Source organism: Phascolarctos cinereus, unplaced genomic scaffold (assembly GCF_003287225.1).
Source record: "Phascolarctos cinereus isolate Bilbo 61053 unplaced genomic scaffold, phaCin_HiC Scaffold_4;HRSCAF=312, whole genome shotgun sequence".
NCBI classification, from domain to species: Eukaryota; Metazoa; Chordata; class Mammalia; order Diprotodontia; family Phascolarctidae; genus Phascolarctos; species Phascolarctos cinereus.
Window position 1 is genome coordinate 144,333,843 of NW_027555847.1, and position 17,076 is coordinate 144,350,918.

Here is a 17,076-nt window from a genome sequence, read left to right on the forward strand (position 1 = left end):
TCCTTATTACTCTTGGATCCACTATAAAGTCCTCTGTCTGGTATTTAAGACTCTTCCAAACTGGCCTCTTTCTACATTGCCAGCCATCTTCTACTTTACTACCCTTCACACAACTTCTGGCACTTCTTTGAACTTGACATTTCATGTACTATCAAATGAGATAATATTTGTGAAGCACTCAGCACTGTATCACATGTAGCACATGTAGGTACTTAATAAATGCTTGTCCTCTATCATTCTTTGTACCTTTGCACTGGAATGCTCTGCCTCCTCACTCTCCCCACCCCATGCCTGGAATGCTCTGCCTCCTTACCTTTTAGGTCCCCAGAGCTCCATCTCTCAGCCTCTCTGGCTTCCTTCAAGATTTAGCTCAAATCTCACCTTCTGAAGATCTCTCAGGTTACCTTCATCTATTCTTGTATATATCTTGTATCTTCTTATATACATGTTGTCTCCCCATTAGAACATGAGCTCCTTGATATCAGGGACTGTTTTTGCCTTTCTTGATATCCCCAGAGCTTAGTATATTACCTGGAACATGGTAAGTGCTTATTAAATACTTACCGTCACTTACAAAAATTACCTGGCTTGCTTCTTCTCACTGAACTAATTTTCAGCGGGAGATCTCTACATATTTAGTTTCTGCTTGCCTTCTGATCCATATAGATTGGTCTTTTGTTTCCGGGCTCCTGTTCATTTGGCATTTAGATGACAGCCGTACCTATGCCAGTGAACATTTAATGTCTGCCTCTGCCTCAGTTGTCTGTCCTAAACACTTACATGCTCTCAGAATACTTCCTCATCTTCACAAGAAAGATTCTGTAGAATCTAAGTTTACAAGGAGAAAAAAAAAATGATTGGGTTGACAGAGACTCCCCATTCCCTATGAAGACAGGGAAAGATTACATCATCCTGCTCTAAATTCATGTGCGTTAGTGAAAAGTTTGTAGATATGTATTTTTTCCCCTGGTGAATAGGAAATAATACAATACTTATAGCCTCAGATATCTCCATATCAGTGAATGACGTATGGTATTCTGGGCTATGACTGACCAAAGCCAGTCCAGTGGTTCAGATTCAGGATTAAAATGAAATGAGACGCTGATAGATAACTTGATATTTAACAACTGCCTGGAAAGCATCTTCATCAAAGTATGTAGCATTAATTCTGTTGAATGTAGTTCTTTTTCCTCACTTGTAACAGAGCCTTGCCCCTTCAGAAGCACATATCAAGCCCAAAGAATTTCTTGACTCCCTGAGTGCTGAGCTTTTTTATTTAGGTGACAAGGAAGCCACATGAACCATTACAGTGTTAGTCTCCTGGGCCAGTTAAGACTTAAGAATGATTTCATATTTTAGGAAAAACTAGGGCAGTTTACTTGGATTGTATTGCAGAGTAAACCAAGTCTTTATTATCAGACTATTGACTGAACATGTCAAGATTCTGCCATGCTTAGTGTTTGTTAGGTATAAAAAAAACACATTTGATTTGGTGTAACAAAATGCAGAGGCTCTCCTCCAATAAGGGCTCTCCTATGTATGAATCAAAATTATATAAAATTGTCTAAAAGAAATAACAACAAACACTTTTTTGATGATCCTATGATCACTGAACAGTGATAAAGAGACAGTTAAGTGGTAGAGTGGATTGAGTGCTAGCCATGAAGTCAGATAGAACTGATTTTGAATCCTGCCTCAGAAACACGGTATGATTCAGGGCCATTCATTTAACCCCTTCTAGTTTCAGTTTCCTCATCTGTAAAATTGGAACAATAATAGCATATACCTCACAGAGTCGTTAGGCTGAAATGAGATAATATACTTAAAGCACTTTGCAAACCTTAAAAATGCTATATATGTGTTTATTATTATTATTATTCACTACTATCGTGGAAGATATCTAGCACTGAAGAAAGATTCTCTAAAGATGGTGAGATCATATAGGTCAATGATGTCAAATTCAGATAGAAACAGGGGCACTAAATCACATATAAAGAATCTCTGCAGGCCATGTATTGACTTAGAAATCCACATATTAACATTATCTATGCTCTGAGGTATTTTTATTTATTTTGTTAAATAATTACCAATTACATTTTAATCTACTTCAGCCAAACTTGGGAGTGTCGCAGGCCCCATTCCTCCCATGGTCATGTTTGACACCTTTGATCTAGATGTTACTATTTGAAAGATGACATTGGGCTGATTGCATCACGTCCAAAGCAGAGTCCCCTGAATGGGATTCATTATCATTTAAAAGAATTTCACAAAATTATCCTTAAAGGAAAATAAAAACTAAATGGATGAAGAATGATTATTGTCCATTGGATAGACATGCTGTTAGAGGAGAGTCATTAAGGTCTTTAAGGCTATCTATACTTGTCCTATTAGGTCAGATTTTTAAAAAATGTCAACAAATAAGAGACAGTCAGATTTTGTATTCTTTTACCTTTCAGTCAGTTGTGTTACTGTAAAGAGATGATTTTGCTTCTCATGTTTTTATCAAGGATACCCTTGGTGCATACATAAAACATGTTCATAAAGATTTTACTAGGGTGAGAAAATAGGCTTGTGGGTCAACTGTTGCTGATGGTTTTTTTTGTGTGTGTATGTGTGTGTGTGTGTGTGTGAGTTTATGTGTTTGTGTGTATGTATATATGTGTGTCAATATGTAGCCATGTTCTTTTCTGTTCCTTGAAATCTTCCCCTTTTCTGAGCAATCTTAAAATAAACCAGTGAGTGCCTTTAGAAATTATCATTATGGATGTCTTCTGTTTTTGATCACATCTAGGTGATAATTCCAATTTAACTGTCCTAAATGCTGTTTTTTCCTAGATAGATTTTATTTCTAGTGGTTCCACCACTGTGGCTGATGAGAATCAGCAACTACGGAAAGGTCAGAAAATCTGGCACCTTTTTGTGTGACTGTTGTACTCACTCTGGTTTGGTCTACAAATACTTTAAGGGATGATTTGGATGAGCTGGCTCTTATACCAAATTCTTTGGTGAACTGCTTTTTCACTCTCACATGCTTTCTATCTTCTGACATTCTTCTTTGCAATGTTTTTACAATGTTTCAGTACTCTGAACTGATATCATCCTTGGCTTCTATGCCTTTCTACTTGGCAAAGATATCAAATATCTGCTGGATAAAGTGCTTTCTGGGCTCATTTGACCTCCTCTTTGTGGCAACTGTTTTGAATCTGTTTAGTTTTTCTAAGAAATGGTAATGGGTTTTTGGTGGTAGCAAAGACCTGTAAACAAAATAGGTGTCATTTGATTAGAGAAGGGCTAAACAAATTGTGTTACATAAATTTAATGGGATATTACTAACCACAGACAATAACAAACATGAAGAACTCAAAAAATCTGGGAAGGTTTTTATGAACTGATTCTAAGTAAGGTAAGCAGAACCAGGAAAACAGTACACACCATGACTATAGCAACATGTACATAAAAGAATAATGAAATGCTCTGTAATTATAGTGACCAAGTTTAGGTCTGGAAAAGATTTGGGAAAAGGTACATTTGTTCCTTTCTTCATTGCAGAAGTAGTGAAAGTGATTGGATGGGTATAGATGTAGCACATTTCATGTAATTGTCAGGTGTGGTCAATATGTTGGTTGGGGCAGCTGGGTGGCACAGTGGAGAGAGTGCCTGACAGAATCAGAAAGATGTGAGTTCAAGTCTGGCCTTAGACACTTATTACCTAGGCAAGTCACTTAACCTCTATTTACCTCAGTTCCTTCATCTGTAAAAATGGGGATAGTAATAGCACCTACTTACTGGAAATGGTGTGAGAATGAAATGAGATAATAATTATAAAACACTTAGCATGGTGCTGAGCACATAGTAAGTGCTATATACATGTTGGCTATTATGATTGTTGTTGTTTAAATGAATTAGGTTATACCATTTCTCTTTTCATCTTTGTTATTTCTTTCATTTTGTTATTTGCTTTGACCTTTGTTTAATCAATATGTGATCTTACTGCAGAGGCAGTTAATTCTGCAGTGACTGCTGAATTTGTAACCAGTCATTTCCTGTCTTGTAACATGAAGTCATATTCACTTTTTGTAATTTTATTAAGTGCTCAGCACAGCTCAGTGCCTTCTGATGGTCTTCTAGAAGAAATCATTCATGAGTTTTTGGAATATTCTACAAGCCTTTGGCTGTTTTCATTCCTTGAGCCTGAGCCATCTTTGCCATCCTTCCCTCTGCCTTTTATTGTTTCAAACTATAAAATCATTACTGAACACTGTCACTGCAAAACTAATTATTGTAAACTAGTTTTAGTATGGCTGGCCTCCACATTTAATTCACTAAGTGTTGAGGCATGTGTAATTAGGAAAAGCTTGTCAAATTCTTCACAGAATTTTCCTTCTTCTTTGTCTGAAGTAGATGTTGGTGCATAAACTGCAAATATTGTTTAGGCTGTATGTTTGCAATATAGTCATCATGAGCACTGCCAAGTGAAATGATCAAGTGCTCCATGAAACGGTGTTTCTTATAGACTTTGGGTGTGTAGTAAAACCAACTCTTCCAACTCTTTTATCTATCACCAAGAACCTTCCCTTTATTAAGCTGCAACTTCTTTGATTTCTAGACTCTAAACCCATTGTAATTAATGTGTATTAATTAATTAATGTATTAATGTGATTCAATTCCCCAGTAATATGTTAGCTGGATTGGTTGTTGGACAAAGATCACACTGTACTGAATATGAACAGTTAAATAATTATTTGTAGATAAGCTTGCCATTCTTGGCACACCTTTCTGTGCAGCAGAACAACACTTTTTAGAGTCACATGAATGATTGGGATTCTTGGCATCTTCTGCTGCCTCCTCCTACCCACCTACCACCTCCATTTTTTTTTTTGTTGTATCACCATTACCATAGAAGTAGAAGAAAGCTTCACAGGACTGAGGGTCATTTTGTGTGAGGTCTATTTCATGAGCTGATGTGATCAAAAATATTAATCAGTTGGTGGCTAACCTTCTGGTCCTGAGATTCTCTTCACTGAGCTATCCTTTTCCTTGAACAGCAAAGTTTGTTGTTGGTTTGGTCAGTTCGGTGGAAAATAACTAGGTTTGTGCTGTGTTGGCATCACCTTGAGAACTATGTGAGTACTCACCTCTATGACACTTTGATGCCATAATGAAGCATTAAAGTTGGACTTTTGATGTTATTATATAGATAGTTACAATGCAAAATGATACATGGTATAAATCTGTAAAGTCCAAGGAGAGAAGGATCATTCTAAGTCAGAAAAGTCTTAATGTAGGACGTAGTTTTTGAGCTGATTCTTAAAGGACAAGTAGGATTGAAGCAGGTGGAAATAGGGACAGAAGGGATAGAGAATACTGCAATTTAGCCAGAGTAATAGAGTGTGGAAAGGAAGCTGTGTGAGTAAGGTTGGAAAGGGGGGTTGGTGCTGTCTTGTGGAAGGCCTTGAATACCAGGTGCAAGAATTTGAATTTTATTTTTATGGCAGTAGGGAGCCATTGAGGGATTTTGAGCAGAGGGATGATATGATCAGGCTTGTGCATAAAGTAGATTAATGCAGTAGTGGTATAAAAGATAATTTGAATAGGGGAAAATTAAGGAGGCAGGAAGATTTATTAGGAGTTAGATGTAAGGAAGTGATGTGAGAGATAGTTCTCTCTTAAAATCACCAAGGCTTTACAACTTATGGGAGGCAAGGGAAAGTTGATGAATCCACAAAAACACCAAAGTTTTGAAAATGGGTGACTGAGTGGTGCCACTGAGAAACAGCAAAGTCAGAAGACGCTATAGGTTTGTGGAGAAAGATATAAAATTCAATTTTGGTAACGATGAATTTGAAGAACTGGGCAGACTTTCAGGTGGAGATGTCCTGTTGGTAGTTGGAGATATGGGTTTAGAATTTAGGACAAAGTTAGAGCTGGAGATGTAGATTTTGGAATCATCTGAAGAGAAGTTAATTGCTGAAGCTTTGGGAATGAATGAGTTTACCAGAGGAGTGTGATAGGAACTAAAACTACCTTGAGGAAGACCCACATTAAGGGGCAAAGGATGAAATATTCATTAAACATTGCAGTGTGCTAAGTATTACACATAGGCTGCTAGGTGGCATGGTGGATAGAGCACTGGGCTTGGAATCAGGAAGACTTATCTTCATGAGTTCAAATCTGGCTTCAGACGCTTACTAGCCATATGACCCTGGGCAGTCACTTAATCCTGTTTGCCTCAGTTTTTCATCTAAAAAAGAGCTGGAGAAGGAATTGACAAGAAAACTCCATATGGGGTCACGAAGACTCAGACACAACTGAACAAAAAATGTTAGGCATAAGGGCATAGTGCACACGGAGAAGGCATTTATACAACTGGTAAGTGGATACCTAATGGGGTGATTTGGCATGCCCTTTCCGGTAGCAATGACTATATTGATTTGGTTAGTTTCAGAGCAGGGGGAGGGGGAGGTGAAGAAGAGGGAGAGGGCCAAAGGCAAGAAGGTGCCTAGGGGTGGAATGTGAAGCATTTCTGTGGCCCACCATTTGTATTGAGTCATATGATACACTCACTAATCAGTGGGATTTGGGGGAGGGAACAGGCTGGGATTTCCAGAGCTGAAAGAGTTGTTTTGTGGTCAGGAGGATACAGCAGCAGAGGAGGTAGAAAATGGCCAGGTTGGAAGTGAAGGAAGAACCAATGAAGAAAACAGGAGTAACTAGAGAAGTAAGGAGAACTGAGAGGGAATAGTGTCTTGGAAGGCAAGAAAAGAGGACCTGGGTTCAAATCCTTGTTGTGCTATTTACTACTATCGTTGTGATTTTGGACAAATTACCTAATCTCTCAAACCAAACCTCAGTTTCCTCAACCATAAAATGAGCGACTAAATTACCTCTGAGGTTCCTTTTAGCTCTGTATCTAATGATCCCAAAAGAGATGTCAATGGCATTGAGAATCAAGGAAAAGAGCAACTCAAGGCCATTGGTAAGTTTGGAGAAAGCAGTTCCAAAAGAAAGTATTGTCAGAGGGAGCATTTGTATCTTCATTTCCCTGACAGTATAGCTTAGGTAGCTGAGTAGGGGAGAAGCAGCTACCAAGAGTCTCAGAAGCTCAGGGGATTTACTTACAGACCTGTGCTATGTACAAGGCTGGCTGGCACTTTAGATTCTGAATCAAATCAATGAGAGAGAAGAGCCAGTGGTTTTTTTCTCCTTGAGACTACAAAAGAAAGTGAGAGGCCGGCGAATCATAGTAGAGAAAGGCATAACCCCTGGGGCTTTTTTTGTTTTAATTTTGAAGTCGACTATCATCATTTAAATTTGGCCATATTGCCATAGCTGGTTATGTTTAATTGTTTTTATGTAGAGTTTTATTTCTATTTTTTAAAATAAAGGCTATGAATTAAAAAAAAAAGCATGCTAAAATTTCTCAAATGGCCGAAGCCTATCTATTCGGGCAGTGCACTATAAGCAGAGCCCCTGATGATAGTATACCCTAATTGTCCCCAGAGGTTGTGAGAGCAAATACCTAGCCTCCTGAATGCTAAACTTGCAAATCTAAATATAAAATAGTGTTAAGTTACAGGTAGGCATTATAGACAATATACACATTGGGTTTGGTTTGGTTTTTTTTAATTTGTTCTGTTTTTTGTTTTTTTGCAAATTAGGAAACTGAAGCATCAGGTTAATTGTTTTGTACTTAACATAAGAATACCTAACCACTCAGTGACAGTGTTAGAATTGGAACCCAGGTTTCTTTTAACCATTTCTAGATTGTGGACCGAGGGGGTGGACAGGAAGGGAGGGAATAGGAAGGGTTGGGATGGGGTAGGGAATGTGTTCATTTTGTGTATCCTTTTTATACAACATCCTGGGTTTTAAGAGAGAGGGGAAAATGGGGGAGAGAGAGAAGAGAGAGAGAGATTAAGGAAAGAAAGAGGGGAGAGAAAGAAGAGGGAGAAAGGGGGGGAGAGAAAGATGGAGGAGAGGGAGGAAGAGGTAGAGAAAAGTAAAGAAGGGAGAAGAGAGAGAAGAAAGAAATGATAGTCAAATATCCCTGAGCATCCAAGGAGGCAGTCTTGGTAATACATAATAACACAGGGTCAAAAACCAATTCTCCATCAGAACTGTAAGGCTTCATTTCTTCTCAATGTCCTCTGCCTGCTGCTGATTCCATTTCTGGTTATCCTTTTGAGCAGAGCTGATATTAGACAAAACAATGCAATCTCTTTGTGATCCCAGCTCCTTTTAGGACTCTTTAACTTCCTTGTACCATTAGGCCTGGGAATCTTGGCTATCCACCCCCTTCTAGAGCCACCCAGGGATCGTAGCAGGTTCAAGTCTCCTGGTTTACACCTTGTCTTACCTTCTTCTGCATGTCCAAACTTACAGAGAATCATAGAATGATATCAGAGCTGAAAGAGGGCTTTAGACTGTGTGAGAGCCCGGAGACACAGGGAGGTGAAGAGACCTTTCCAAGGTTACAGAGCAAAAGTTAGTGGTTGAGCCACTTAAAATCTTGTGATGCCCTGACTCCTATGCCATCAGACAGAACTGATCTTTGCAGCTTAAGCATGATTTTGCTCCTCTCTGTGTTCATGCCCTCTGGATCAGGTCCATCACTGCACAGTGAGTACTTGCTTAGCAATTCCTGTATCTAGGAGACCAAACTGTCAGTCAATCTGGGCTTCTTTTCAAACTTTTTCAAACTTGGTTCTTTTAAAGGCTTGAAACATTTGAAAAACTAACCAATATAATCAGTTTTTAAACAATTTCTATGTGTTTTCCTGCCCCCACCCCCAACAATATGAATAGCAGTTTGTGACTTTGGAAGAATTGTTCACTGGTAGCCATTCCTGAAAACCTGGCCCAAGAGAGGGGTGTGTGTGTCTGTGTGTGTGTGTGTACGCGCGCGCGCGCCAGTGTGCACTTGCTTGAGCATGCCTTTATGTACAGATGTGTGTGTGGGATTTGGGGTTGAGAAGTCTGGGAAAAGATTTTCTTGTGTTGCACCCAGTTCTCCCCCCCCCAAAAAAAAATATCAGTTTAAAATTTTCTGGAAGCAAGTTGGGCTTTAGAATTCTGGCATGTAATTATATTTAAAACAGAAATTAAACCAAACAGGTTATAAATGTGGGCTTCTTTCTGAATTAACCATGCTGGCATTTCCCCAGATACATCCTTATGTTCACATGGTTGCTTCCAAACTCTATGTAGAATTTTATGCCTGTGTAGTATCAAATTTGTTAGATGGCATATTTTTATATCAGTAATTTTTATAGCATATTGTTATTCCAAACTTTTACATGTCTTTAATCTATTCTTAACTTCAATATATCAGTTTTATTTTCTTTTTTGACTTTGATGTGGAAATGTTAATGGAGATTTTAAATACATGTAACTTCTTTACTATTTCTGCAGCATTTTGTGACCAAATGATTATTTGTTCTCTGCCTTCATATATTTGGAAGAAGGATCTCCTGAATATTTAATATAACCTTCAAAAAATGGACACATTCAGAAAAGACACATCACCCTTTGTAGATCCTTACAGACTGCTCAAATCTGGAATTTTCATTTTACAATAAAGTGCCTTGAATCTCACCAAATTATATGGCCTTTATTCTTTGTCTACTTTAATTCTATGATAATCTTCAGCCCCACACAAGGGAAATCTTTTTTTTTTCTTCAGAGGAGCAACTGCCCTCTTTGTCTCCTTTTAAAGGACCCTATATCTACTTGGCTCTTAAGCCCTGCCAGTTTCTTGATTGTCACCTTCAATATTGCCATCTAGATGTGCCAGGTCCATCATTAAGACCAGGAAACTGTACTACATTATTTTGGAAGCAACCCCATGGTGGGTTCTCTTTTGAATTTACTGGAACTTCTTCATCAAGGGAAAACATGTTTTCTCAGGACTGTTTTGATGACTTGGTTCTCTATCTTCACCAAGACATAACTGCAGCCTGGCACTGCATTACCTACAAAAACCTCACATGTCAGGCTTTTTGGTTGCCCGCCAACCAGAGTGATAGTGAAAGTTAGTATATTTAATACACTAGGAAATCTGTGCCTGAGGGAAGGTGCTATAGTCCCAGTGCCTACACTACTGACCATACGGGAGACTACAGTACACTGTTTTACTCAATTGGATTTAAGCTATCATGAAGAAGAACATTTAAGGTGAGGTCAGAGTGTAGACAGACCATGTCAGATGATGACATTCCCAGCTCCCTCTTGCCATTATACTATCATGTGGATCTGCCAGCCTTTACTGGATCCAGAGATGCTCTTAAAGCCATGAGAGAGGAGGGGTGGAAGGGCCTTTTTGAATGCAGACAGCACTTTTAGTATTTTTGCAATGTAGAACAACAAAGCTTAGCACCAAGTTAACAAAAAATCTTTCTTTTTCTCCTACCCTTCCCTCTTAACTCCTCCCCAACTGCAGTCTCTTGATAATGTTTCAGGGTCTCTCTCTTCTTCTCTTCCCCCAACCCCTAGCCATGCTGTCCTGAAGCCCCTCCTCAAATGAGGAGGGCTTTTGTACTTTTTGCCTTAGGTACCAAAATTCTTAGTTGCAGCTCTGGATGCTTTGCCTAGTCTTTATGAATTCACTCAGTAAGTATTAGAGCCAATTTACAGGCCACGTAAAGAGAACCTGTATCATAATTTTATAGTCACACCTTGTGCTAGAGTTTGAGGTGCTGTTGGAATGGCTGAATCATCAGAAGGTGGGGGCACTGTATACAGGACAGCCATCAGCATCGACCAGAACGGGGCACAAAATTAAATAACAAACTCTCAAATTCCAGGAAGAAGCTTGAACTCTGACAAAATGTTACCTTTAGCCCTCTCAGTATCTTAACTTTCTAGTCTTAAACATATTCCTTTGACTTAGAACTCAATGAAAACTTCCCTACTGGCCTTAACTCCATGGATATCTATGCCATGTAGTAATTCTGTTATTTGAACTTGGCTTATACTTCTGAATTCATGAATCTGACATCTTCCTCTCATTCTCTCTGAAAGATTCTCCTTTTCCTCATACCAATATTTCCCTAATTACTGATGTATGTTAGTCCTGCTTAGGTGGAATTTGTCATGGAACTTGGTAGTGTGATACAATGGAAATTGTTCTATATTTGGAGTTAGAAAACGTGGGTTTGAATTCTGTTTTTTTTTCCATTTACTGTGTGACTTTGAGCAACTCTGGACCCCATTTTCTTTAAGTAAGGGAACTGGCTTAGATGACCTCATAAGTCCCTTCTAGCTCTCTATATGTTACCTTATGATTTTGGTTTTGAACAAAACCAGCTTTTTCCGAGTTGATCACCCACCTCATTCACCAGACAGTTCTAAGTGACTTTTGGCTGTTTCTGAAAATCAAATCTACTCTCAGAGGATGTATGTACACCATCTTTAAGAACAGTCACAGGATTGCAGGTTCATAAATTAACAGAGCAGAGGGGAGCTTAGAGATCAAAATAATGGGCCACAAGATCTGAAGACAGTTTCAAAAGAGTTCTGAGCATGTGTTGAGCAAAGTCAGCAACCTCCCAAGGTGACTCTTCTGAAGGGGGCTGCACTGATCCAGATGTACAAGTTCTGGTCTGTTTGTTAAACAATCAGTTTCATTGCATTACAGTTACACCTTGTAGGTATGCTCTATAAAGTGGAGGAAAAGATATCTTGGGACAAATAACAGTATATTGGGAGACATTCATGTGATTTTTCTTGGGGGAGATGTCTGAAACCCTTGTGGCTCCAAAGGCCCAGTACACTTTGGGGGATTTTTATATCTTCTCTTGGCTCATGTATGCCTTTACTTTGGAAAGCTTGGGAAATCTATGCATATTACTGGGACTGAGTCCTACCAGCAAACACAGGCCTCACTAGGTTAGAAAAGGAAGTATATTTTTAAAAAGTGAGGAATACAAAACAAAATCCTTGGAAAACAAAATAGGAGCAATGCTCTCCCAAAGACCATCTAAATTTTCAGGCACTGGCAATCCTGAATACAACGGTTTCTCTTTTGCTGTAGGTTATTGTCGCTGGCTGCTCTTGGCTCTCTGGTGGTACTTCATTTGGTGTGGCACTCTCTGTACCATTCCTGGTGTTTCCCAGCAAGTATGTTGGGGTGTAGCTCTTTGGGGCTCTGTGTTGTCTACCTACCGCTCTGATGACTGCAGTTATATGGCTGTTGCTAACTCAGACCAAATGGTGTGGCGGAAAGAACCCTGACCTCTGCTACTGGCAAACTTGGGTTTGAATCTTGCCCCAGATGATAATTGCATGACTATGGATGTGTTGCTTCTCCTCTCTGAGCCATAGTTAACTTATCTGTAAAATGAGGATCCCTAACACCCCTGTTACTTACCTTCCAGTGCTGTTGTGATCATCAGATGAAATAATGTATGTGCTTTGCACACCTTAAGTCCTTCATAAGTGTTAGCTGTTAGTAGTCTTTTAGTCTGCTGAGGCAGCAAGACAAAATAAAAGAGCCCACTCGTAGTGAAACGAAACTCTTGCTGTCTGTCACTAGGTGTAGTCTGTACCGTCTTTATAGACACACCATGTGAAGGGACCCAAGATGCTTTGAAGATACACTCACCCTCACATGGTATGTGATATTTTCCCTGCACTGCATCCTGGGGTCCTGGTGAAGTCACAAAGGAGCCCTTTCCTCTTTTTGAAGTTTACACTTGATTGAATGGAAGCAATTTCTCAGAAATTTCTCAAAGGGGACAAAAGACTAGGCTGCATTTTAAGAATTGGCAACGTTCTTTCATTTATTCAACAAGCATTTGTAAAGTGCTGCTGGCTGAGTTCCAACCAAATAGCACTGTGCTACTGGTTGGAGGTACAAAGACAGAAATGAAACAGTCCCTGTACTCAAAACGCTTATATTTTACCAGGGTGGGGAAGGGGAGGAGGGCAGTACAACACGTATACGGAGAAGTAAATATCACATAAATGGGAGGTAACTTAACTGAGGAAGCACTAGCAGATGGGGCCTTCCGTAGCAGGAGGAACTGAACCTTGAAGAGAGCCTGGGGTTGCAAGAGGTAGGGGAAAGGAAGGATGGTAGGAAGAATGCTATTCCTGGTATGCACCAAGACACAGAACTGAGAGATGGATGTTGTGTACAAGGAACAGCAAACAGGCCAAGAGGTGATGGAATGTAGAGTAGAAGAGGGAGTATGTGTAATCCATTGGCCTGTGTAGGATAAAAAAGGAGGGTTTAAGAAATCTTTTGTAGACCCTGGAGGTTAGACTCCTTGCTCCTGAGACTAAGTTGAGCCATACCTCTGTTTTAGAGCCGGAAGTAACCTTGGAGGTCACCTAGTTCATCGTCTTAATTTTATAAGAAAGGAAACCAAAACTCAAAGTTTTCTGAGTAAGGTAGTAAGTGACAGAGCTGGGATTCCAACCCAGCTCCTCTGACTTCAAATCCAATGCTCTTTCCAACACACTCTGCTACCTCTTAGTTACATAGAACAATAAAGTTTCTTTGCTACATCTTTGAAAATCTTTATCTCCCATTGCCTTTGAAACTCAACCCTCTATTGGAGGCTGTAGAAAGAGGATGCACAAATGCTTCTTTGGCTGGCTACACAAAGCAACTGTGTTCACATATGATACATTAAATACAACCTTGCAACCAGATTGTTTCATCCATCATGCCTTTCCCAGTCTTTTAATTGGTTGTTATTAATTGTTGTTTATTACACTAATCACCACCATGATCATTATCATTATGAATGCCCCTGGTAGGTTTGAGGTGATTATTTTAAAATCAAACTTAGGAGAGATTTGGGTTCAAATCTTACTTCAGGCACTTACTAGCTGTGTGATGCTGGATAAATTATTTTTCTTTTCTGGGCCTCAGTTTCCTTATACATGAAATGAAGAAATTAGGTTAGATGTTCCTGAATATTCCTTCTAGCTCTAAATAATGTTGTGATCTCATGGTTCTGGAAATGGGATGGAAATGGGATGTAGTCAAGAAATTATTGACTACAATTGGATTGAAACTGAAAAGATGATGAGACCTGTTCAAGTCTGTTCTTGTTCTGGATATAACTGCCAATGGGCATTTATTATGTGCTTTTTACATGCAGAGTTCAGTGCTGAGCCCAGGTGATACAAGGGCAAAACAAAATATAGTCCCTATTTCCATGGAACTTACCAGGGAAGGATACAATATATGAATAGATGAATAAAATACAGTATATGTATATATATGATCTGTTGCTAAGCACCCTAAGCTCCGTCCTTACACAGAAATGGTCCAGTCTTGGAGGAGACTTCAACAAATCACTTATCTTTGAGTTGTTTCCCACACCCACAGTTTGCTGTGGGTGAAATTCTTTAATTTAGTTCATGTCTAGGTACTCCCTCTGCAATGAATCCAACTTTCCATAGAGTTATAAAGTCCTGCAGAATCATAACACCATCTTGTTGTTTGGACTCATTCCCCTTGGAAGGGAAATAGTCTTGGAACTGTAAGAGAAGCTACCTTCGTTTCCAACAGAATCATATAACCTAAATAACTCAGAGTAATAGTAGAGAAGGGCAACTAGGGGATGCAATAGATAGAATGCCAGGCCTAGAGTCAGGAGGACCTGAGTTCAAATGTGACCTCAGACACTTACTAGCTGTGTGAACCTGGGCAAGTCATTTAACCCTGTTTGCCTCAGTTTTCTCATCTGTAAAATGAGATGGAAAAGGAAATGGCAAACCACTCCAGTAACTTTGCCAAGAAAACCCCATGGACAGTAAGGTCTACAAGGTCACAAAGGGTCAGACACAACTGAAAGACTGGAAAACAACAAGTGTGTATATGTATATATGTATATATATATGTATATACATATATATATATATATATATATGTATGTATGTATGTATTTGTGCATAGCTGTTCATCCTTTACTCTTAAAAAATAACCAATCCATCTATTTTCCCAGTCATATATCCTCTATTCTTCCTTTTTAGGAAACTGGAACATTTACCTTTCTCTCAGTCTTCTGAAATATCTCACCATGATCTTTCAGAAATTACTGAGAGTAAAAAGAAAAAGGAGTGGGGTGTGTGTGTGTGTGTGTGTGGCGTGTGTGTGTGTGGTGAAGTAAGGAATTTATATGAACTGAGGAAAGTATCACCAATGTAGAATAGGAGCTATTAATGGCTATTTGGAGGCAAGAGTACATTCTCCCAAATGGCCAAGAGTCCCAGAAATGGCAGCCTCTCAACCGAAGAGCTAGCTTCAGCTGCTGCAGTGATGGAATACTGAGACTACCCAGAGAGGCACATGTCAGAGGCATTTGAGTTCCTGGTCCCAGCCTTGGAGAGAGTCAGTGGTATAACTTGTCAACCATATGACTGCGTAGTGTGAGCTCCTGAGGGGTGCCTTTCTAGCAGCCCCAAGTCTGAGAGTTTGGGGATCCGTTCTTCTACTGAGTAAAAGAGTTTCCCGGGCAACTTGCCTTTGGGTGAGAGAAGAAGACTGAGCATACAAGGAAGAGGAACAACAAAAGACTAAAATCTTTCTCTAGCAAGGGGGCAAGGCACTCAAACTTTGAACTCTATTATTTGTTGTTCAGTTCTTTTAGTTGTGTCTGACTCTTCATCACTTGGGGTTCCTTCTCCAGTAGATTAAAGCAAACAGAGGTTAAGTGACTGGCCCAAGGTCACATAGCTAGTTCTTGTCTGAGGCTACAATTGAACTCAGGTCTGTCCTGACTGCAGGCCTAGTGCTTTATCCACTGAGCCATCTAGTTATCTCATATATACACATACATATACTTATGTGTATATTACATATGTGTTGGTATACATATAGGTACATACATATCTATATGCATGTATGTGTACACACATACACACATGCATATACACACATATCATCCTAGTCAGTTTGAAAGGCAGTATGCCATACCGTTTAGAAAGCTGGCCCCAAAGCCAGAAAAGTCTGAGTTCAAGTCTTGCTTCTTACACATACTGGTTGTATGACTCTAGGAAAGTCACTTAACCTCTTAGTGCTCTAAGCCTCAGACTTATGTCTAAAACTGAAAGTTGAGAGAAGGTGCTGACTTGTATTGATAGAGGGAGTTACCTTTCTTGGGGTGTTCCCTATGCTAGGGAAATAACAAGTCCAGTCCCTATCTCTTTCCACAGTCAATGTACAATATTCTTCTATCTCCTTCAACTTGTATCATTTCCTTTGTCTTTTCATATTTCTGTTATGTTCCTGTATTTATCTTAATGGCTTTCTTTTCCTTTTAATAAAATCCCTAGAATATAGTAGTTCTATTAGTCATATAGATCAAATAGTATTTGTCAAGAGTTTTGTAACTCATATTGTATATTGCCAGATGGCTCTCTGAAAAGATTGTGTCAATTCATAATTCCGCCAATAATGTAACAGTGTTCTGCCCCCTTCCCTCTTCCAGCTCAGCCAACACTTAATATTGCTATTTAAAACTATTTTTGCCAAATTTATATGTATAAATGAGGTAGCATGGCGTAGAGGATGATATGAGCGTAGAGTTAGGAAGACCTGGATTCAAATCCCCCTTCTGACACTTACTAGCTTAATGGTCCTTGGCAAGTCACTTACCATCTATGTGCCTCTGTCAATGCCTGACAACTTATATGTTAGGTCAAATATAAGTTTCAATGTGTTTTGGTGCAAGAAATACCTACTGTGAATTCTTAACTCTGAGTAAACCACTTTGCATATTATCAGACTAGGCGGAACCTGAAAGCTGCATTTCTCTCAGAGATTTAAACAATTTTCCAAATGATTATGTATGATGTATCTGTCAGTTCCATAGGTATCTTTAACTTAGGAGTTTATCAGATATATTTAATACAATATTAATTCCCAGTCTTTTCCTATATGTATGTATGTGTGTATATATATAAATAAAATATGTGAAAATACAAACATAATTTTTTTGTTGTGCAAAATCATTTAAAAATAGAATTATTTTGCCTTCAATTATTTCTTCTCATTTGATAATTTTTTCTCCTTTCCAATATTAAAATAGATATATTATTTTTCTTTGAATTTTAATTATT